At 32.0% G+C, this 23243-nt stretch overlaps 2 pseudogenes across 2 annotated transcripts; both read left to right on the top strand.

The window, feature by feature from the left end:
• Positions 1 to 1486: 1486 nt before the first annotated feature.
• Positions 1487 to 2487, top strand: LOC308658259 (olfactory receptor 6C74-like; annotated as a pseudogene). Its single transcript has one exon. The product of its transcript is annotated as an olfactory receptor 6C74-like (transcript).
• An 11120-nt stretch (positions 2488 to 13607) lies between these two features.
• Positions 13608 to 14309, top strand: LOC308658258 (olfactory receptor 6C6-like; annotated as a pseudogene). Its single transcript has one exon. The product of its transcript is annotated as an olfactory receptor 6C6-like (transcript).
• The last annotated feature ends 8934 nt before the right edge of the window (positions 14310 to 23243 follow it).

The raw sequence follows: 23243 nt of genomic DNA, 5'->3' as shown, positions 1-23243 counted from the left end.
CATGACAGCAGAATGCATTTCAATTCATAGTATACATGTACAGCACAATTTTTCATTTCTCTGTTTGTACACAATGTAGCATCACACCATTCACGTCTTCATACATGTACTTAGGGTAATGATGTCCATCTCATTCCACCATCTTTCCTATCTTCATACCCCCTCTCTTTTGCCCTTTTCCCTATCTAAAATTCCTCCTTTCCCTCCATGCTCCCCCCCACCCCCATCATGGATCAGCATCCACATATCAGAGAAAACAAGGAATGAGCTTCTTATTGTGGGAACTTAATTCTCTTTCCTCCTTCCTGCATAGGACCACTTGCTTTCCTTCTATTTTGAATTTAATGAGTATGAATTCCTCCCCTTAGGCAGTTATTTGATTTTGGACCTTCCTTACTCCAGAATCATGAGACAAAATAAACCTCTTTAAAAATTTTCCAGTCTTCAGATACTCTGTTACAGCATTAGAAAATGGACTGAGAGAGGTCCATTTAAGCATAAATATAAATGGATATTTCTTTTTCTTCTATTCATATTCCATCTCTAAGAATCCTGATCTGTCTTGGTTTCCACAAAGCAATGTCTTCATGTACCACCACATACAACTTCTTAATTCCAATTTCTTTTATTTCTCTTTGCCTCTACATTCATGTATCTTATTATTCACTTTACCTGGCTGACCTAACACTGACTTTATCAGAATGTTCCTAATGATTTTGTATTGAGGTACAGAATAGGAAGAATAAGGTTGCCAACAGAGACTATTCCAGAGATACTGGCATAGTAAAAAGAAGAGTAAATGAAATTATTTCCTATGTATCATTTCTCTTTTTAGAAATTGAGTTTCAGCCATGAAAACAAATGATAAAGGAATAAAGATTTTGAGTACATTGTAAAGCCCTAAACCTTGGGGAGGGTTAGGTGTGTGTGTGTGTGTGTGTGTGTGTGTGTGTGTGTGTGTGCAAAAATACAAAATAAAATGATGTATTGAAAATAACAAGAATCACAAGGTTTACACAAAGTGATGGGATTTTATTTAATCAAACTTTAAATGAGGGGCTCGGGTTTTGGCTCAACGGTAGAGTGCTTGCCTAGCATGAGTGATGCCCTGGGTTCAATCCTCAGCACCACATAAAAATAAATAAAGAAAATTAAGGTTAAAAAAAAACCTTTAAATGACTGGTGAAATTATATACCAAAACTTATGTATTATCAAGAAAGAAAAAGTACTTTTTAGTCTTTAAGTTCCTTTAATTTCCCTCTAATTTATTCATAAAACAGAATAAACAATTGCTACACAATATAAATTACTCTCCAGTAGAATTGCAAACTAATTTATTAGTTCTCTGACTAGGTAGCCTGAAAAAAAAAAAAGGAATGCTTAATCATTTTTAAAGCGTAAATGAGCATTGCATTGCTTTTTTTGGTATATAGCTTTGTTAATGTTTGCTCAAACCTAGTTACCACTGTTATTTTGGGGGAAGAGATGATGATGATGATGATGATGATGATGATGATGATGATTGTTTTTGCATTCATACTTGGTGAAAGTAAGAGTACCATAGTACAAAACCACACAAGACTGACAGTGTTCATCCTGGTAGGTTTGATTGATGACCCAGAATTAAAAGTTGTGTTTTTTGTCTTCCTGCTTCTTACCTACTTGCTGAGTGTCACTGGCAATCTGACCATCATCACACTCGCCCTAGTGGATATGGACCTGAAGACCCCCATGTACTTTTTCCTTTGGAATTTCTCTCTTAGAAATTTCCTATACTATTAAATTGCTGGTTATTATGGCAACTGGGGACACGACCATTTCCTATGATAGTTGTGCTACTCAAGTGTTTTTTGCCATCCTACTTGGAGCATCAGAATTTTACTTGTTGGCAGCTATGTCCTATGACCGCTATGTGGCCATCTGTAAGCCCCTTCATTACATGACCATCATGAACAGCAAAATCTGCATTCAGCTGGTCCTCAGTTGTTGGCTTGCTGGCTTTTTTGTCATCTTCCCACCACTCGTCTTAGGTCTAAATATTGACTTCTGTGCCTCCAACGTTGTTGATCATTTCTACTGTGACACTACACCCCTCATGCAGATCTCCTGCACAGACACACGGCTCCTGGAGATGATGGGATTCATCTCAGCTTTGGTGACACTCTTGGTCACATTAGTCATGGTGATAATATCCTACACCTATATCGCCCTGACCATTCTAAGAATCCCTTCAACTAGTCAGAGGAGAAAGGCTTTTCCACATGTTCTTCTCACATGATTGTGATATCCCTTTCCTATGGCAGCTGCACCTTAATGAATCTAAAACCTCCAATCAAACAAAGAAGATATTTTTCCAAGGGAATCCCTGTCCTCAATATCTCAGTTGTTCCACTTTTGAACCCTTTCATCTATGCCTTATGGAATAAACAGGTGAAAAAGCCTTTGTTAATCTGCTACACAGGATTGTCTCTTTCTCAAAGAAATGAATGTTTTACTTTGTTATACAAAAGGATATGAATAAAGAAGGCCCAGGTAGTATCAGCAGCTTCCACGAGATAGTTTCCTCCTTTACTTTTTATTTCATTGCTCTGACGTTTAACTTTATATCCTTTGAAAAATATTTTTTTTTCATAAAACTTTGGTCTGAAATGCTAATTTTTCTTTTAATCTCCATTAAAGCTGCCCTTTTTCTTTTGACTTTATTTCCTCCCTTCTCTTAGTTTTCTTTCTATGGACATATGAAAATGTTGAGCTTCCACTTTCAATAAGTCTCTTTTGTCCCTTAAGAATTTCAATAAGGTAAGACTATAAAAGTTTATCTCATTTAAAATTGCATTTGACGTATGACCCATCAAACTAATTTAGAATTAATATTTATTTTTATGCTTCCAATTAACTGATGTATATTGTACTTAAGTAAATTAAAAAAAATTATAGCAGAGCTTTTCATGTTTGCCTTTGAGCATTATTTATCTTTGACATGTATATTCAAATATTTTATATGTGTGTCTCTAAGTGTATATTCACACATATCTATGTATATGTGCATATGCTCTAAAATAACAAATCACTTAATTTTTAGATGAAAGAATTTGCATTTATAAATGATTTTTATCATGGTTAAAACAAAATGTGATTATATTACTGGTTCATTTTGAAAATCAATAATAAATATAATACTTATTTGATGGTCTCATACTCCCCCAAATTCCTCTGATTAACTTGAGATAATACTAAAGCAAATTCTAAATGATTTGTGAATCTTTGTGAAATAAGAGAAAAGCTAATTCTATTTTGTTTTCAAATTTTATTTGTCTAACCTTTATGTCTTACCTAGGTATATATTAGTACAGATATGCAGATTGATCTAGTTATAGATATACTTCCTACTAGTGATACAAGATAGTAGAAGATTCAATTTCTAGCTTACTGATTTCCTAGCTTAGGACTGAATCTATTAGGAGATTCTAAAATTTAAATTTTGTAGAATAAACAGAACTTCAAAAGAATAAAATATAATAGTATTTTTAAAGATACACATCTAATTTCAGTAACATTTTCCTATAAACATCTGTATTAGATTGGATTTCCTTTTTTCATTTCATTTTTTAAAAGTGAGAATCTTAGTTGGAAAAATGCATTTGAAAATATCACCCAAAGGGATGGGATTAAATATAACCAGGGAGAAAAAATAAACATATATAGCATATAATTAGACAATTATATAAGTTTCTGTACAATTTGTAGAATGAATTGAATATAAACATGATTTCAGGAAAAACCCTATTTAAACAATTGATTATAAATTATATATAGTTTTTCTTTTCATTTATGTATACATTTTTTTCTAAATTGTCCATTGACACCGGATTTTTGTACAGCATTATCTAAGGTTTAGATATATGAAGAGAACACAAAATTATATGTGTGCACATACATACGTATTACATATATACACACACATAGGTATAAATATCTTTTGACAGTGTAATAAAAGTCAAGCCTAAAGAACTCTCAATAGATTCATTAATTTTGATTCTGTTATGTATCAGTGAGGACCTATTTGCTTAAAACAATACCATTCAAGTTAAACTACCTGTCATTTATTCTGAAATACTTCATACATTAGCTTTTCTGAGCCTTGTAAGTATTCAGTTCAAATATCACTTTTTTAAGTATCTGTTTTTTCATTTCAATGCAGAGTTATCAATCAGTTCTCTGTGCTACTTATTTCATAACTTCTTTTTAGTAACTCAATGACCTATCCCACAAGTCATTCTAATTTGCCAGTTGATTTACTCATAAAATTAATTATTTTAAATTAACTTCTTTCAACATAGATTCTAATCGTTATATATTCCATTCTGACTATGCATACAGCCATGTTTTTTTACTCATCAACTTAATCTTCCCGAATTGAAATAAAGTATTTAAAGTGAAAGACCTTTATTTATTATTCAAAACAAAACTGTCAAATAGAGGTAGCTTGGATTAGGCAGAGTGGGGTAAAGGAGGGTAGAGGGTAGAGGCATAGGAAGGATAGTAGAATGGGTTGGATATCCTTACCCTGTATGCATGTATGACTACATGGCTGATGTAGTTCTACATCATGTACACTCAGAAAAATGAGAAGTTATTATCCATTAATGTATGATATGTCAAATTTATTTTAATGTAATGTAACTAACGAGAATAAATTAAAAAATGTATAAATGAGTGAAAAATGGAAATATAGGTAAAATTTTGTAGGAAAGTTTATATAAATATATATGATGTCACAACTTAAAAAATAAAACTGTCAGAATGTTTATTATTATATCAAAATAAAAATCTCAAAAATGTGATCAGTTAAATAGTAATACAAAATTCCTTATCTTCTAAATAAATATTTTATTTGTACATTTTAATGTAAATATTTCTTCAATAATTTTAGTAAGTGAATAAGGAATTTAATATTATGTTAGCATTAATCTATGATTAGACTCCTTAAAAGCTCTATGTCATTTACACATGAAATAAATTCTCAGAATTTTGAAGTCTTCTTTTGAATAATACAAAATATAATTTTCTAATTTTTAATTTCTTATCTTTATTGCTCTCTATCTCCAAACAGGTCATAATCACCATATTCAGATGTTCTTACAAATTATATTTATTTTCTAAAGCTGGTCATAACTTAAAATTTTTAGTAACAGATTCTCTGTTTGCTAACTTACTTATTGAGCTAATTTTACATTCCATTCATAATATTTTAAATTTAAAGCTGAGTTGGGATTTCTATTATGATCAAAATACTTGAGATATTCTGGCTTTTGTATCACAGTGATATCTCAGAACATATATTTTTAAGTATTCCCTGTACTTCTATTTTTTTTCAAAGAGTTGAAGAATTGGTATTAATTCTTCCTTGAAGTTTCGTGGAATTCGTCTTTCAAACTATTTTATCTTGGGCTTTACTTTTTGGAGGGAAGTTTGGTTATGACTTCAATTTCTTTATTTTTACTTAGTGTTTTCAGACTATTCATGATTCAGTCTTGGTGGGTATATATTTCTAGGAATCTCTTCATTACCTCTGGTTTATTCAATTTGGGGGGCATACAATTTTTCATAGTCCATTATGATTCTTTTATTTTTGAGGCATCTATAGTAATGTTTCTCCTTTTCATTTTTGATTTTACTAATTTTATTTTTCTCTCATTTTATTTTTAATTAGACTGGACTTGGGTTTGTTGATTGAGTATTTTGAAGAAAATAACTCTTGTTTAGAAAAAGTAAAACATTATGCACATTTCCTGAAGGTAGAAAGAAACAAACAAATCCTTTTTTTGTGATTCAATAGAATAATTATTTACAAAATGATAAAAGTTCTCAATTATTTTACTAAAAGTTCAATAAAAACTCAATAAAAATACCAACAAGATTTTTCTTATGATTGTAAGTAAAATCAATTATATATGGAAAAAATAGTAAAGCAACTATTGCATAAAGAATTTGTCAAGAAAAGAAAATCTTCAAGGAACAACAATTATTAGGGTTTGAATATGTAATAAAATATCAAGTTGTAGGAGTATTAATAAATAGGTAAATTGAAATAGAATAAAAAGATTTATACATACTATTTTATATGTGAAATTTTGCATATAATTAAGATAGATGATTACAGGAAATGTATGAACTTTTAAATACATATTGTAGGGCAAATTGATAAGTTAGTTGGATATAAAGGTCACTCATTTCTTAAAATATAAATAAAAATTGAGTTCAAATGGCTTAGGGATCTAAATATAAAAAAATGAAAATAAACATAATTAAAAGAAAATGTGGGTAAATTTCTTTTTTTAATTTTTAACTGATACATAGAACATAATATTATATTTATGGAATATAATCTGAAGTTTTCATGTTTACCTTATAAATTATTTAAATAAGGGTAAACACATATATCTCCCCAAATATTTTTTATTTCTTCATGGTGAAAACATACTTTTCTTTCTCTTAGCTTTTGAAATATATAGTGTCTTTATATTCACCCTACTGTGCAATAGCAAAGAACTTCTTACTCCTATCTAAAAATTTATTCTGCATAATCAAATGTTATTCATCATAAAGATGAAAAAATCATTCAACACGTGAATTGATAAATGAGATATACTATGACATCAGAATGAAGGACAAAAAAATGATAATTTTAATACATACATAAGAGGCATTTGATACAATTTATTATCCCTTTGTGATTTAAACTCTGAACAAATTAGATTTTGAAACAAAGTAACCCAACATAATAAATACTACATCATACTGAATGGGGAAAAGCTTAAAGATTTCTAAGATCTGGAACAAAATGATGATGCCTATTTGACTAATTTTATTCAACCTACTACTGGAAGTCCTAGTCAGAGCATTTTGGCAAGAAAAGAAGTAAAAGGCATCCAAGTTAAAATTGAGGAAGTCAAATTGTTCATATTTGCAGATGAAATGATCTTCCTAAAGTTTTCACCAGGAAATAATTAGAAGTAATAAATGAATTCAGCAAAATTACAGGATACAAAATTAATATATAATATCAGCTGCATTTCTATAAGTCACTGGTGAATTATCTAAAAATCAAGAAAGACATCCTTTTATAATAGTTAGAAAAAACATAAAGTGTGTAGGAATAATCTCAAAATGAAAAAAAGTATTAATGAAGGAAATCAAAGATGAAAGTCACAAAACATAAGAAGACATTTCATGTCTTTTAATTAAAGGTATCAAAAGTTAAGGTGTTTAAATTACACAAGGTGGTCTACACACTCAATGCAAGCTTTTTCAAAATACCAGTGGCATGCTTCAAAGAACCAGGAAAAAAATCCTAAAACTCATATAAAACTACAGGAGACTCTAAATGAAAGGGTTCTGTGTTTAGGTCTCTGATAACTTCATGACTGTGGCATGCTTGGTGGCTAGGAAGCTTCTGTGCAAAGACACAGAATGCCTAGCTGCTGCAGCAATGCCCTGCATGAGGAGGCTCTGTGCTAGAGTATTGTCAGCCTTGACCTTGATTTCAGGCACACAGCTCTGAAAATCTCTTGTTAGACAACAACAATGTTTTACCAAGCTCCACTGTGCCTGAACATGCCCACATAACAGTAACTTTAAACTATAGACTTTCTTGAGAGCTAATCAAAGCTTTGATTAACATTTGTTGAGAGCCACAGCCAAAGGGGCCCCAGCAAACTTCCAGCTGCCAGCTGATGATTGACTCACAGCAGCCCCAGCAACATCTAGCTGATTGGCTCCTCTGCGGTGATGTTCATTGGGCTGTTTCCCTGCCCTTCAGACTGCCAGCTGATGATTGGCTCACAGCGGCCCCAGCAACATCTAGCTGATTGGCTCCTCCACGGAGCTGCTCATTGGAGGACTTCTTTGGCTCCGCCCACACAACCCAGCCAATCGGCCTCAAGAACAGGAGGATTGTGGGAGGTGGTGAGGTTTGTGTGGGGGTGAGAGGCTTGTGGGAAGCCGGTGGTGGCAGTTGGGCTCTGAGGGTTTTTTCCTGAGGAGCTGTTTTGTTTGGCATTTGTAGTTCTAAAAATAAAGTTAGTTTCTTTTGACAAGTGGCTCCTGAATTGTGCCCAGCCAGACTGCGACAAACATTGATTAACTTTTGATTAACATTGCATATTGCAACTGTAGTATGTAACTGAGGAATAAACTGCATAATGTTGCTAACTCTATAACCTTCCTAATGAAACAATGAACAATAGTGTGCTACCAATGCCAGAGGCCTAAAGTAACTTATTGATATAAATAAAGCTGGTTACTTGGCCGTTCTGCCATTCTGCCATTTTTTCTGCCTCTGAATCTTGCATATGTGTCTCTTTTTTATTTTCTTTACAACACCTAAATAACCAAAACACTTTAAAGTAAAAGGAATATAGCAGGAGGCATTATATTTCCTGCCTTCAAAATATACTGAAAAATTATAGTAATCAAAAGAGCATGGTATTGAGATAAAAACAGATACATGGACTAGTGGAGCAGAATAGAAAGCCTAGAAGCAACCCACAGACCTATAGCCACTGACTAAAGACAAAGATGTTAACAACAAGCATTGGAGAAAAGATAGTCTTTTCAATAAACAGTGCTGGTGAATATCAACATACAAATGCTAAGGAATGAAACTAGATCCCATCTCTCGCCAGTTCCAAAAACTAACTCAATGAGAAGGAAATAGTTAAATGTGAAACCTGAAATTATGAAACTACCAGAAGAAAATAGAGAAGGCTTTTTTAAGTCCTTGGAATGGGCAAAGATTTTTGGATAAGACCCCAAAACCACAGACATAAAAGCAAAACAATACAACAATAACAACAACAAAAAATGAATGGAATTATATTAAACAAAAAGCTGTACAAGAAAGAAAACAATCAATATGATGGATTATTTTACATATTTGATGTAAGAAAAATATTTCTAGCTGTTATAATCAAATACAAGTACAATAAAAATGATTGACACATTTGAAGACACAAAAAATAAAGATCTTTTTCCCCTACATCTACTTAGACACAAACTCATAAAAAGTCAAGTCATGGTCAAATAAGAGGAAATATCTATCACACAGCAAAGATGAAAATATGACATTAATAATTTATAAACAACTCTTAAAAGGTGTAAGAAAATAAAAACTTGATAGAGAAAATTAGCTAAAGACATATAGAAAACTCATAATTATATAGGAAGTGGCTGTTTGATTTGTGAAATGATATTAAATCCAACATATAATTAGAGAAATGCAAAGTAAAATGATTCTCAACTACCATGTCTAAGACATAGGATAGCTAACATTTTGTAACTATATAAATTTACTCTGTTGTTAAGGTTAATGAAAAACAAGAACCCTAATAATACAATGTTAATGGGAATTAAAATACTGTGTGTAGAAAATGGTTTAACATTGCTAACTGAAAGTGAATGGGGTTTGCTTTTGATTCAGAAATCCCAATTTTAATAATTTATATTAGATTGTGTAATTTAAATTTTATTAAAAAAACTTATGAAAATATATATGCACAATTTTATTCATTTGTGGTCTCTACTTGTCAAAATTGTAAACAATCTATTAGCCAAATATGAGAGGAATTAAATCAACTGTGACACATCCTTACAAAGAAGGACTATGCACCCATTAACAAATTTAAAATATCTCCATGTGTTGATGTATCTGTTTGAAAGGATATTCTTGTTTAGTGAATAAACCAAAAGGAAACAGGGTATCTGTCATATAACTTATTTAGCTTGAGCTTAATTAGTCTGTAAGAGGCTATATTTTTATATCTTATATTCTCACTTCTCATATCAACCTTAAAATATTATTCTTTCTGTCTACTTCTAAACTCCTAACTATGTATCTGGGACTGGATGTGTGGTAGGCAATCAACTAGTATAGCAACATATACAGAATTCATTGAAAGCATAGTTAGAACATATAAAAGTGTGTGTGTGTGTGTGTGTGTGTGTGTGTGTGTGTGTTTGTAGAAAACAATTTGGCCATCCCTTAGGAAATGATATTCTGGGATGTCAGTTATCCTGAGAATTCTTTGTTCTTATTAGATATTTTCCTGTAAAACAGAAGACTTAAATCCTTCACAGTATCAAGTGATAACTAATTTTTATATTGTACAGCACATCACATTTAGCAAGTGGTATAATACTTCAGATAAGTGGGTTATAGTAAATTTTAGAAAGAAGTTAGTTTGATAAATTTTCTAAGAACATATAATAAATTAGTCAAAATTAATATTTCTAAAATAACATTTAAATCAGTCATGTTTATGTAGAATTAAATGCTTAGGGAGAAAAACGAATCCTCAGTGCTTTCTGCTCACCAGGATGATGAGTTAAGTATGGAAGTGCATAAGGTTGGCCCACAGAAGCAGATACAAATCTGTGTTAAACTATTAAAGATTAGTGTTTTAACTATTATCTGTACTTCAGCTTGTAGATATGGGTGAAAGGTAATTGATAAGATAACATAATGATTTAAAAATAACTAGCATTTTAAGTTTCAATTTTATGTTATATTTACTATTTCAACAAAACTGCATATAATTGTACTTATTGGCCCATGTTCATATGATGTTATATTTTTTCCCTCAAAATATGCATTGTAAGATACATGGTATGTGTGATTGTTGAATCAGGAAAAATCAACCATGAGAAAATTGTAGTTTACTATATAATTAAAAAATTATATTAGTGTTGCCTTTGGGATGGTTTGTGTAAATGACATAAATTTATAATATACAATTTACATTCATTTTAATGTGGTAAATAACTCTGGACATGGGCCACTGCTCTTTCCACTGATTTATACTTTTATTAAAGATGATTAAACAAGGGAACTCTAAATACTATTTTCAACCAAACTATGTTGGAGCCATTGATGTTCTTTGGCTTATCCTGCTTCATCTGTCTAGCATATCTTGTCTCATCTTTTTATCTCCTTCTAAGGCCCATCTAAAGATCCAAATACTCAAATATCTACTTCTTGAATAAATTCCTGTACAGAACACTGGTAAAACCTCTATTTTTTGGATCACCTTTGGTTCTTTTATGTTTATTTTTATATGTATTCTGCTGTCTTAAAGATAAATTATGCATTTTAGATTAAAAGTAATTCTGTTAATATCCTCAATGCAAAACACAAGATTTTACATAGCAACCATTTAAAATAGGTTTAAATATTTTGTGATGATTATAAAACACCTAAGAAAGAATTTTTATATAGGGGTATCACTAATTCTTTTTAGAAGTATTGTACTATAATTCAGCTTCTAGTTAAAACTTTAAAACAAAAAGCTTGCATAAAAGCTTTTAGAAACCTGTGCAGTTTTAAAGCCAGGACTTCTGAAAATAACCTCTATTAATCTGACCCTTTGCTCTAAATGTAAACCTGAGCACATTTCATTAATATTTAATCTTATTTGTCCCACATAACACATGCAGAGCATTAAGAAAGTAATTGTTTTATATATAGTTCTCAGTGGGCACCAGATTATAGGCATAGACTTAGTAGCTTGTTTGCCTGACATATGAATATTATTATGTTGGGAAGGCTCTACATGCTATCCAAAATTTGTCTGAACTACAGTCCAACCACCCAGTGTAAGTTTAAAATTTATCACTAACTTTTCTTCTCCTTCTAAATTATGCTGACTTAAAGTATATTTATGATTGTAGTCTACACTTCATGGAATCAACAAAGTGGCATGTTATTATAAAGAAGCATATTCTGTTTTAAATTTTCTTCCCTTATTACATATATATCTTTGTGTATTTTAATCATTCAATTTTTTCTTAAGCTAATTCCCCTAACTTTTTTAAAATATAATTTTTTCTTTAGGTTACTATGACCCTTTCTTTCTCCTCACATTATACTTCATTTCTCATAGCACATCCCAAACACATTTTTATATTTCTGTGCTTCTGAAAATCATTACTGTACATTTCACATTATTAGATCTTATAACTAGAAGAAAAACATTTTTTGTTATATATAACAGCATTACCAAATTGTTCATAACAAAAATATTTTGGGAAGTGTGTGTCATCTGGAATAGATGTTATCAGAGACAAGGAGATAGAAATTGTCACAAGAAAAGCAAATAGATTGTACCCTAGTTGTTTGGAAATAGTTGAGGACCAGTGGTATAATTAGCCATAAAAGTCATTTAATAATCAGGCATATTAAACTTTCATACAGCAGAGATGGCCACACTCTGGTTCCTTGTCTAGACTAGATTTGTTTCTCTGTGTATGTTAAATGGCAAATATAGATTGCTGTGTATATGGTTCTACTTTACAAACTAATCAAGAACTGATATGCCATCTCAACTCTTGTGTATTAATCAAAAAGGTGCATTCTCCAAGATTTATGAGTCTTCTAAGTATTCATATAAATAACCAACACTCATTAAATTTATAGAATTATAATATTGCTAAAATATATAAAGTTTTAATTTTCTTTCAAAGTATTCTGGAAATTCAAATTATTTTTCTTACTAGCAAATTACCTGTGCATTATGAATGAGCATTGCATTACTCTACCTGAAACATAATTTTGCTAATTGTAACTTAAGCACTAGCTATTGCTGTTATTTGATAGAGCTTCTTCCCTAACCCCCACCGTTCAGACTTGATAAAAGTCAGAAAATGGTCATGGGAAACCATAGAGTAGTGGCTGTGTTTATCATAGTGGGTTCAAATGATGACCCACATTTGAAAGTTGTTTTATTTGTTTTTCTGCTTCTCAGTTATATGCTAATCACTATTTTGATCTGATCATTTCCACACGCACCCTGATGGATACTCCCTAGACCCTCATATATATTCTCTTCCTTAGAAATCCTATACTGGTATATGTATTTTCAAATTTTAGTTATTATGGCTACAGGAAAAAAACAGTATTTCCTATTACCATTGTATCACTTGAATGAAAATTTGTTTGAAATATTAGCTAAATTTAGAAATTTAAAAAATTTAAAAATAACAATCCAGGCATGGTGGTGCATGCTTGTATTTCTAGGGGCTTTGAGGCTGAGGCAAGAGGACCTGGAATTCAAAACCAGCCTCAGTAACTTACTGAGACCCTAAGCAACTCGATGAGACCCTGTTTCTAAATAAAATACAGAAAGGGGTTGGGAACATGGCTCAGTGCCCCTGAATTCAATACTTGGTTCAAAAAAATAATCAAATATTTGAATAGCTTATCATAATAGCCTATTTTAGTAAAGCCTTTGAAAGATTGGTCATAGAAGGATCTCTCAGTGTTCTTATAAAGATGATGACTGAAGTGAAGGATATGTTCATTGTGATGAACTCTCAGCTGATTTGAGAAATATTTGTGAATTGGTAAGTTTCTGAAAATGGAACTTTATATAGATGAAAAGGAAGAAATAACTTCTTGTAATATTAATTTTTATTTTATGTCAATTAGAACAAAAGAGAAATGAAGAATCAATCAGTGGAGATAAAGTTAATTTTGCTTGGACTCACAGATGACCCTCTGCTACAAATTGTGATTTTCCTCTTTCTATTTTTCAATTATATCTTGAGACTGATGGGGAACTTAATTATCATCATCCTCACCCTGCTGGATCCCCACCTCAAGACTCCAATGTATTTCTTCCTCCGAAATTTTTCCATCATGGAAATTTTGTTCACAACAGTCTGCATTCCATGGTTCCTGATAAGCATTCTCAGTGGAAACAAAACAATTTCCTACAATGGTTGTACAACTCAGTTATTCTTTTTTTTTTTTCTTATTAGGGGCTACAGAGTTTTACCTCCTGGCTGCCATGTCCTATGACCGCTATGTTGCCATCTGCAAACCTCTGCATTACCCAGTCATTATGAACAGCAGAGTGTGCTACCTACTGGTGCTCAGCTCCTGGGCAGCTGGATTCTTAATCATCTTTACCCCTTTGCTTTTGCTACTCAAGCTGGATTTCTGTTCTTCCAAAGTGATTGATCACTTCCTGTGTGAATCTTCTGTCCTGTAGATCTCTTGCACTGATAACACATTTCATAGAATTGATGGCTTTTGTCTTAGCTGTAATGACACTTGACATTGTTATTAGTGATCCTCTCCTACACATTCATCATCATAACTATTCTCAAATTCCCTTCTGGTCAACAATGAAGGAAGGCCTTTTCTGCCTGCTCCTCACACATGGTAGTTGTCTGTATTACTTATGGAAGTTGTATCTTTATGTATATGAAGCCATCAGCAAAAGAAAGGGTGACTTTAACTAAAGTGTAGCTGTGCTCAATACCTCTGTTGCCCCTTTGCTCAACCCTTTCATTAACACCCTGAGAAACCACAGGTGAAAGAAGCTCTTAAGCATATGCTCCAAAGGTTTTGTTCTTTTAAAAAGGACAAGTCAGTGGTTATACATAAATAAAATGCTGTTGGAACTTGAATAAGAAAATTCAATATGATTATTTATTACATTAGTTTGTATGTATAATATTTCACCCCTTGATTATTTATATCTTATTAGGTTTCATGTGTCTATCTACTCTTCTCTGTTCTTCTTTCTGAGTGGATTTTCCTAATTTCTATGAATATATTGTCTTCTTTAATCCAGAATATTAAATTCTATCTTGACCTAGAAATGTCTATTCTCTTAAAAGGTAGTTTTATACATTGAAAATTTTTGCAAGAGAACCTTGCTAGACATACTTAGTTCAATATTTTGATATATGTGTTAATTGCTAAGCATTGCATCTGCTCTTAAGTATTTTGCATTGCTAAAATTGTCAGAGACACAAAACATGATCATTTATTATATAATATAATTGCTGTTGTGATAGAAAAGTAGTAGAAAATCTAAGAAATTTTAAAGTTCAAGGTAAACTTCCAAGAAGAATCAGTATTTATGTTGAACATTGAAAGATGGAAAAGGAAAATAAAAATGTAAGGATGTTGTGATGAGAGCTATAACATATGAAAGGAATGGATATTCTACTGAAAACTTTTCTCCTGTGGAATTGTAATAGTTAAGAATAAGTTAAACATAAACATGAATAGTTGTCATTTGAGGTAAAAAAAAAAATTAAACTCCAGGCTTTGGTTCTAACTTTACAGTTTCTGAACACTACACGTGATACTATTTCATGAAAGAAATTCAACCTACAATTCATTTATATATTGGTTTGGAAAAATATTTATATATTTAAAGCATGTGTATAAAATCACCTCCATCAGCCACTGAAAGAAACGATACACTGATGATTTTTAGTCATTATAGATTAGGACCTGTTTTGAATTTCATATAAATGAAACTGTGATTTGAATTTCATGTCTGACTTCCTTTGCTCAATATAACAAAGTTCACCCATGCTATTGGATACATTCATATCTTCTTCTTTATGCTAATGTAACTTAGCAACATGTCTCCTGTTCTTTTGAAATTGCCAGTTTTTCCTCACTTGATACAATAGTTTGGTGTTTTATTACCTGAGGAATCTCTCCACAAAAGTAAATCATTTCCTTGACTAGTGTGAAAAGTGAGTAAATTGAAATGCCAATCCCTGAAAATTTCTATCCTTATATATGTCCTTTTGAAATAAAATCTCTCAAAATGAAATTAATAAGAATGGACTTCTTATTTTTTGATGATTCCACTCTCCAATTCCCATCATCGAGGCAGAGAAGCTTAAAAAATTGTCTCTCAAGGAAAAGAAGAAGTAACCTTAACCCTAACCCTAACCCTAACCCTAACCCTAACCCTAACCCTAACCTAACCTTACTGGGCCATGGGCCCACTTCACCTGAAAATAAACTTGATAACTTGTTTTTATAATTAAACAGACTCCAAGACTCAACTTGGTTTTGAAGACCTGAGGGAACCAAAAGCCAAAGTATGAGTATTGATGACAGGATGTTGAGCAAACTAATACTTAAGATTTCAGGATGGAGGTCTGCAAAGAAAGTGAGGCAGGTATGAATGGGAAATGGCAATGCATTTCAGTAATTTCTGAGACAGTGTTTACCAAAAGCCTTAGCAGTACAGTAGGTAATTCCCAAACACTTAGTGAGAAGATACTCTGGATGTCACATTGGCTCAGCTGCCTGACTACAAACACTTCTGGGGAACAATAAACTTTGCTTCTTTTCCCACTTGCAAGTTTTTCACAAAGTCCTCTCCTAGTTTTAACTTACCATAGTGAGAAGGAAACACTGGGAAATGGCCTCCCAGTTGGTCCTCTGCTCTTAGAGAATAGCTAGAAAGGTCATGTGTGATGTTGACTCAGCAATATATAGTTCAATGGAGATTCTATAAAACCAAAGCCATGGTATTAGAGAGTGCAAATCATTGCTTTTATTGCTGACTCTACTCAAAGAATGATGTTAGTGTTGTGGGCAGGCTGGAAGGATTGAGATGCATTTTTCATCTTCTTGTTCAATTTAAACCAATTATAAGGACTGTTTGAAGTTTCTGTCAATTATGAATGCTTACATCCATGAAATCTACTCATGCTATTTCAGATGCCTTTGAAGTCCTGGTTGGTGAGCGTAGTTTTAGAGGGCATAGAAGATGATTTCTGATGCAGGGAAGAATCAGAACAAAGAGCAACAATCATAGGCATATATATATTACGATTAAAGCAATTTAATTTTTCCAAGCCAAAACAGGTCTAGATTTTAAGATCTATATGTGTCCCTTGTAGAACAATATCTCAACTCCAAGCTCTCCTGGGACAAATTCTTCTCAGTCATCAAATCACATATCCTGGAACAAACCTATGCTCATTCTTTCATTCATAACCTCACCAAACAGCTATCTAAGAACTTGTATCATACTAGATAAAATAGGCATGCTCCTGGAAATTGAATGTTGGTAGTTTCATTGACAGTAGATTGAGATCCATAAGATAAAATGCTAAAACACATGATAGAGAATTCTAAGTACTTAGATCATCAGGAGTGTTTTTTTTTTTTTTTAATAAATTTTCTTCTGCTTATTCCTTACCTATAGAAGTCACAGTCCTCTAACCATAAGGAATTTACCTTTCAATACCAGACAGTTAAAGATGCTCTCTAGTCGAGTAAGGCATAGTCAGTGATGGATAGGATAAATAGGGATAAGCAGGAATAATGGGAGGTCACAGGGACATAGTCACAGAGGGAGATAAAATCAGCTTTCTCAGGCAGACAGTAGGTTCAGTCAGCTCTTTCTAGAGAACAAAATATCTTAGCCCTGATTACAAGGTAGGATTACAAACCACCAGGGCAGAACAAGGATTGCCCCCCTTAACAGATGGAATTCAGGCCTTGAAACATAAACCAATTAGTAAATATGCCCATGCAACCTGAGCACTTAAAAAGGGACCTAGCAACATACCACCATGGTTGTTCTTTGTTAGGTATGACAAAACCAGGAATTAAGTATGTATGTGGAGCAGGCTTCCAGGGAACACTGGGGCTATTCTCTGTCTACAGATGGACCATTCAGTGTATACACTGCATATACGTTTGCTTTCAATAAACCTTTAATGTGTGCAGTAATGTGAGAGAGAAATTTCAGGCCATCACTAATCTTGCCTGGTCAGGACACAGGAAACAAGGGACCCACTTCCTTCTGTGATATTCCTGGTCTTCCTATGACATTAGGACCATGTTGTCTTTGCACTCAGGCAAATGCTTCTTGTCTGTGCTCTTTGGTTCATAAACTCTAGACAGACATCTGCAATATTCTATAAAGTGACACTAATTTCAATATTTTAAACTTATAAATGAATGAAATGGGCCAACTCAGTGTTATTTTGAAATCCTCTTCATAATAATCTTGTTTTCTGGGAAATCAAAGTAACCAAAGAGGAACCTTTCAGAAGAAATTGAAAATAAAACTCCAGGAGTAGGTGAATGGTACTCAAAATTTAGCAGTTTGAGAAGATTCTCAGAATTATTTAATGATAATAATGTTAATCAGATTTTACTAATAAGTAAAACTTTACAAATTTGAATACTAAATAGGAACTTCCTGTTTCTCCAGAGTTGTTAAAGGGTCCAAAATAAAGAGCATAACTTTTCAGATTCTAAAAGTTGTCATCAAAGAGGTAGAAGTATTGACCTTATAAACAACAACAACAAAAAAGAAGTGGGTTGAAAAACTTATGAGGTTTTATTACCTTCCTGAAGGCAAGTTAAAAGCCAAGTTAATGAATAAAGTATCTGTACAAAAAATATGTGTGTTTTCTGGCTGGAATCTGGCTGAAATATTGAATGTTCAGACCTACAGTCTGCTACCTGAGAAGAGTCTGTGTGTTATATCCCCCAGGGTAGACTTACTGAACACAGCTTTTTTTTAATGTATTATTTTTTTTAGTTTTAGGTGGACACAATACCTTTATTTTATTTTTTATGTGATGCTGAGTCTCAAACCCAGTGCCTCACGTGTGCCAGGGGAACATTCTACCACTGAGCCACAGGCCCAGCCCCACTTTTTTTTTTTTTATACAAAAGGGACCATGACTGAGAAGATCACTTTGTATTTTGAGAAATAAACTTGTATCTGCTAATTGACACTGTCCTGATGTGAAATATTAGATTTTTTTGTTAATAGTAAGATTTTAGAAAAGTGGATAGATTGTATGGGCAAAAGTCATATACTTATATGCAGTATTCTTTCAACATGATGGTTCAGTTTTTTTCAATACATTTTTTTAAAAGATTTATCAAGGTATACTGCACAGTAAAGCACCTAGGTTTAAAGTGTTAGGTAACCTTTGTTGTATAAAATATTTCATATTTTCTAAGAATTCTATGTAGTTAAATCATTACCACATCAAGATAATGAAGATAGCAATTGAAGCCAAAAGATCCCCAATTCAACACTGTAATCCCTGTTTCCATGTCTAAGCATCCTTCTGAAATAGTTTGTACATTTTATGTCTCTATAAATTTTTTTTCCAATTTCTAGAATACTGTATAAAGGAAATAATAGAGTATTCCTTTTAACTAGTTTTTTTTTCAGTCTGATTATTTTGATATTTATCCATACTGCTGCATATATAGACAAGTTTATCCTGATTGCTCACCATAATTTCATTACATTGTCATAACTTATTTATTTATAACATCTCGTGATTGGTGTTAGGGTTGTGTCCTGTTGTTGGTTACAGTAAAGCTGCTATGAACATTTGACTACAAAATGTTATGGGGCAAAAACCACATACATATGCAGTATTTTTTCAGCATGAGGGTTCAATTTGGGTCAATGCATTTTTAAAATCTTATCAAGTTATATTTTATTTTTCCAGAGTAAATATCCAGAACTATAATAGCGTAGTTAAATGGTAGGTAAATGTTCGAGTATTTAAGAAAGTGAGAAATTATTTTCAGAATGGTGATATAATTTTATATTCCATCAGCAGTGTGTGAGGTTTTCAGTGGTTCCACATTCTTACCAACAGTTGTTTTGATATATATATATATATATATATATATATATATATATATATATAAAATCTTTAATAATTCCAAAGTATGTATAGTTGTATCTCACTGTAATTATAATTTCAATTCTACAGAGGTTAGTGATGCTGATAATTCTTTTTATGCTTACCTGCCATTGCATAATTCCTTTGATAAAATGAGTGCTTAAATATATGCCCATTTTATTTTTTATCACTCTTATTATTATTTGGGATTCTTTGTGTATTGCAGATACAAGTCCTTTTTCAGATATGCAATTTTCATATATATTTTTTACATTGTGACTTGTACTTCCATTCACAAATAATGTGTTTTGAAGAGCATAATATTGATTATTTATATTTATCAATTATTTTTCTTTATGGCTCATGTTTCAATTTAGCCCAAAATAACATCTACTGTCAGTTTTGTGTTTATCTGGAAGTTTTATACCTTTATTTTTATAGCTATGATTTATTTGAGTTTTATATATGGTATGAGTTACTGATCATGTGAATAGCCATTTTTTCAGATATTATTTGTTTAAAGATACCCATAGAGAAAAATATGTATCATGTTGGCAATGTTAATAGTTCCAAGATTAAAAATGCTAATCTATACAAACTCACATGATTGAGAGAAAATTACAAGACATAATTTATCAAATGCCATTTTATACATGCCTCGTTATCATAAATATTGTTTCATAAAGTGCTAAAAATTTAGCTTAAAACTGAGCATTATGACATTGAACATAAACTAAAATTTAATGAAGTACTATGGTAAATAATTATAGGATTTTTTCTGCTATGTCCATATTTCGTAAAACAAGAGAATGAACAGAGAGAGGTGATGATAATCTTTGTGTGTCAATAAAAACTCACATCAGTTTTGTTATGCATACATTTGTCTTTGAAATGTGATCATGATAATGAAGAAGATAAACATGATAATAAAAATAAAGATATATAGATGGTCCCAATAATACAAACACACTTACAAAGGGTGAAGAAAGTTAAGAGATCATGGGACATGAGCAAAGACAAACACATGAAAGAGTATTTTCGTAGTGAAAATCAAATGATGTTATAATTTAAATTAGGAATGTGTAATACAGTTATACCAGACAAAAACACCAAAATCACACACTGGAGAAAAGATAGCCTCTTCAACAAATGGCTGGGTAAACTGGAAATCCATATAAAATAGAATGAAAATTAACTCCCATCTCTCACACTGAACAAAAATCATCTCTAAGTGGATCAAGGACCCAAGAATCAGAACAGAAAGACTGCACATACTAGAGGAAAATGTAGGCCCACCAGTTCAACATTTTGGCATAGGAACTGACTTCTTTGACAAGAGTCCTAAAGCACAATAAATAAAGAATCAATACATGGGTTGGCATCAAACTAACAAACTTCTTTATAGCAAAGGAAACAATCAAGAGCATGAAGAGAGAGCCTATAGAGTGAGAGAACATCTTTTCTACCTGCACCTCACATACAGTATTAATTCCTAGGATATGTAAAAAAACTCAAAAAGCTTACACCAAATAAACAAACAAAACAAAACAAAACCAGAAAAGAAAAAAAAAAAAAAAAAACAAATAACCCAATTAACAAATGGGCAAAAGAACTAAGCAGATGCTTCTCAAAAGAAGAAATGTGAATGATCAACAAATATATAAAAACATGTTTAACATCTCTATCAATTAGAAAAATGCAAGTGAAAATTACAGAGATTCCATCACACTCCAGAAAGAATGGCAATTATCAAGAGTATAAGTAACAACAAATGATTGTGAGGATGTGGGAAAAAGGGAACTGTCATGCATTGTTGTTGAGACTGAAAATTGGTGCAACCTTTCTGGAGAGCAGTATGGAGATTCCTCCAAAAACTAGAAATAGAACCACCATTGACCCACTCCATGGCATATATCCAAAGTATTTTAAACCAGTGTACTACAATAAAACAGCCACATCAATGTTTATAGCAGCACAATTCACAATAGCTAAGTTATGTAAGCAACCTAGATGCCCATCAACAGATGAATGGATAAAGGAAATGATGGAGTATTACTCAGCTGTAAAGAATGACTTTATGGCTGGGGTTGTGGCTCAAGTGGTAACATGCTCGCCTGGTATGCACGGGGTGGTGGGTTCATCCTCAGCACCACATAAAATAAAATATAAAAATTTTGTGTCTACTGAAAACTGAAAAATTAATATTAAAAACTTCTGTCTCTCTTCTCTCTCTCTCTCTGTCTCTCTCTCTCTCTCTCTTTAAAAAAAAAGAATGACTTTATGTCTTTTGCTGGTAAATGTATGGATCTGGAGACTATCATGCTAAGTGAAATAATCCAATGCCCCCAAAACGAAGGTTTAATATTTTTTCTGATATGTAGAAGCTAAATCACAATAAATGTGTGAGAAGGGAATCAGAGAAGCTCAGTAGATTATACAAAGGAGAATGAAAGGAAGGGAGTTGGGAAAGGAATAAGGAAGACAGTAGAATCAATCTAATATAATTTTTCTAAGTACACATATTAAAATACCTAAGTGAACCCCACCATTGTCCCCCTACACAAGAATGGGGTCTTAATTAAAATAAGATACATTCCATCCTTATATAATTTTATCAAAATAGAGTCTACTCTCATTTTTAACTAAGAAGACCCAATTTAAAACAGGTGTATACTGGGCTTTTAGAAAGTGGAGAGGAGATTTATATAAAATTAGAATTTGAAGACAAATAACTTTTCTAGATGGCATGAAAAAAAATTGTCATAATTTAAAAATGAAATAGTCCTTGTCAGAATTGCTGTGTACTATGGAGTAAAAGGACTGAGACACAAGTAATTATTGATCTGAGTTCACATACACTTCTACTTTCACACTTGGAAGGCACTCCTAGGAGACCCAATTGAAAATGCACAATGCGAAGTAAATTTACCAAGGACACATGAATATAATTCTCAAATTTTCTGGGGCTATTCCTGATGTAGTTACAGGGAATGTGAGTGAGTTATGCCCCACCCAGGGCCTGATATGTGAGCACAGTGGCACATTCATTCCTGCATCACTCTCTCTAAACAGAGTGAGGATTCTGTCCTGTGGAGAGAAACTTTCAAAGTCTAGGGATACTAGGACAGAAAGCTTTGTGACTTTATTGTAGACATAAGTTAATAAAATATTCCAAATTAATAAACTAGACTTTTTGTAATTAGTTATGATTTTAAATCTGTAGCATAATTCCTAAAGCTCAGCTAAAAGTTGTTTTTTTGTTTATTTTTTGCTTTATGAGACATGTACTATAACTGTCTCATATAAATTTATACATGTGTTTAAATATATACATGTTTAAATATATACATTTAAATATATACATGTGTTTAAAATTAGGCAAATTTCTAAAGTATTGCTTCCATAGTTGTATATTACAGCAAATCATGACCCCCTTATTGCCTTTCATTTCAAACTTCAGTAGTAATGTGTATTGTGTTTATATTCCTTTGAGTTTTGTTTACATTCTTCTTCTGGAAGTCTTCACTGAATTGGTCCCTTGAGTCAGTGACAGAGAAAATGGATAAAAATATTAAGTAGCTCATGATATATAAAATTTTTATAGAAACTACATCAAACCATTTTAAAGCACTTCTGAAACTGTTTCTATTTTATATTTTTGCTTCTTTCTCATGATTTATAGTCAAAGAGATATATCTGCTCTGGATAAAATGGAAAAAATAAGGCAAAATTTTTGACAATATAAAAA

The sequence above is a fragment of the Spermophilus citellus genome (genome assembly GCF_964194105.1).
Source record: "Spermophilus citellus genome assembly, chromosome: 10".
In the NCBI taxonomy this organism is placed as follows: domain Eukaryota; kingdom Metazoa; phylum Chordata; class Mammalia; order Rodentia; family Sciuridae; genus Spermophilus; species Spermophilus citellus.
The sequence above is the reverse complement of the archived record's forward strand: the minus strand, read 5'-3'. Positions and strand labels throughout refer to the sequence as shown.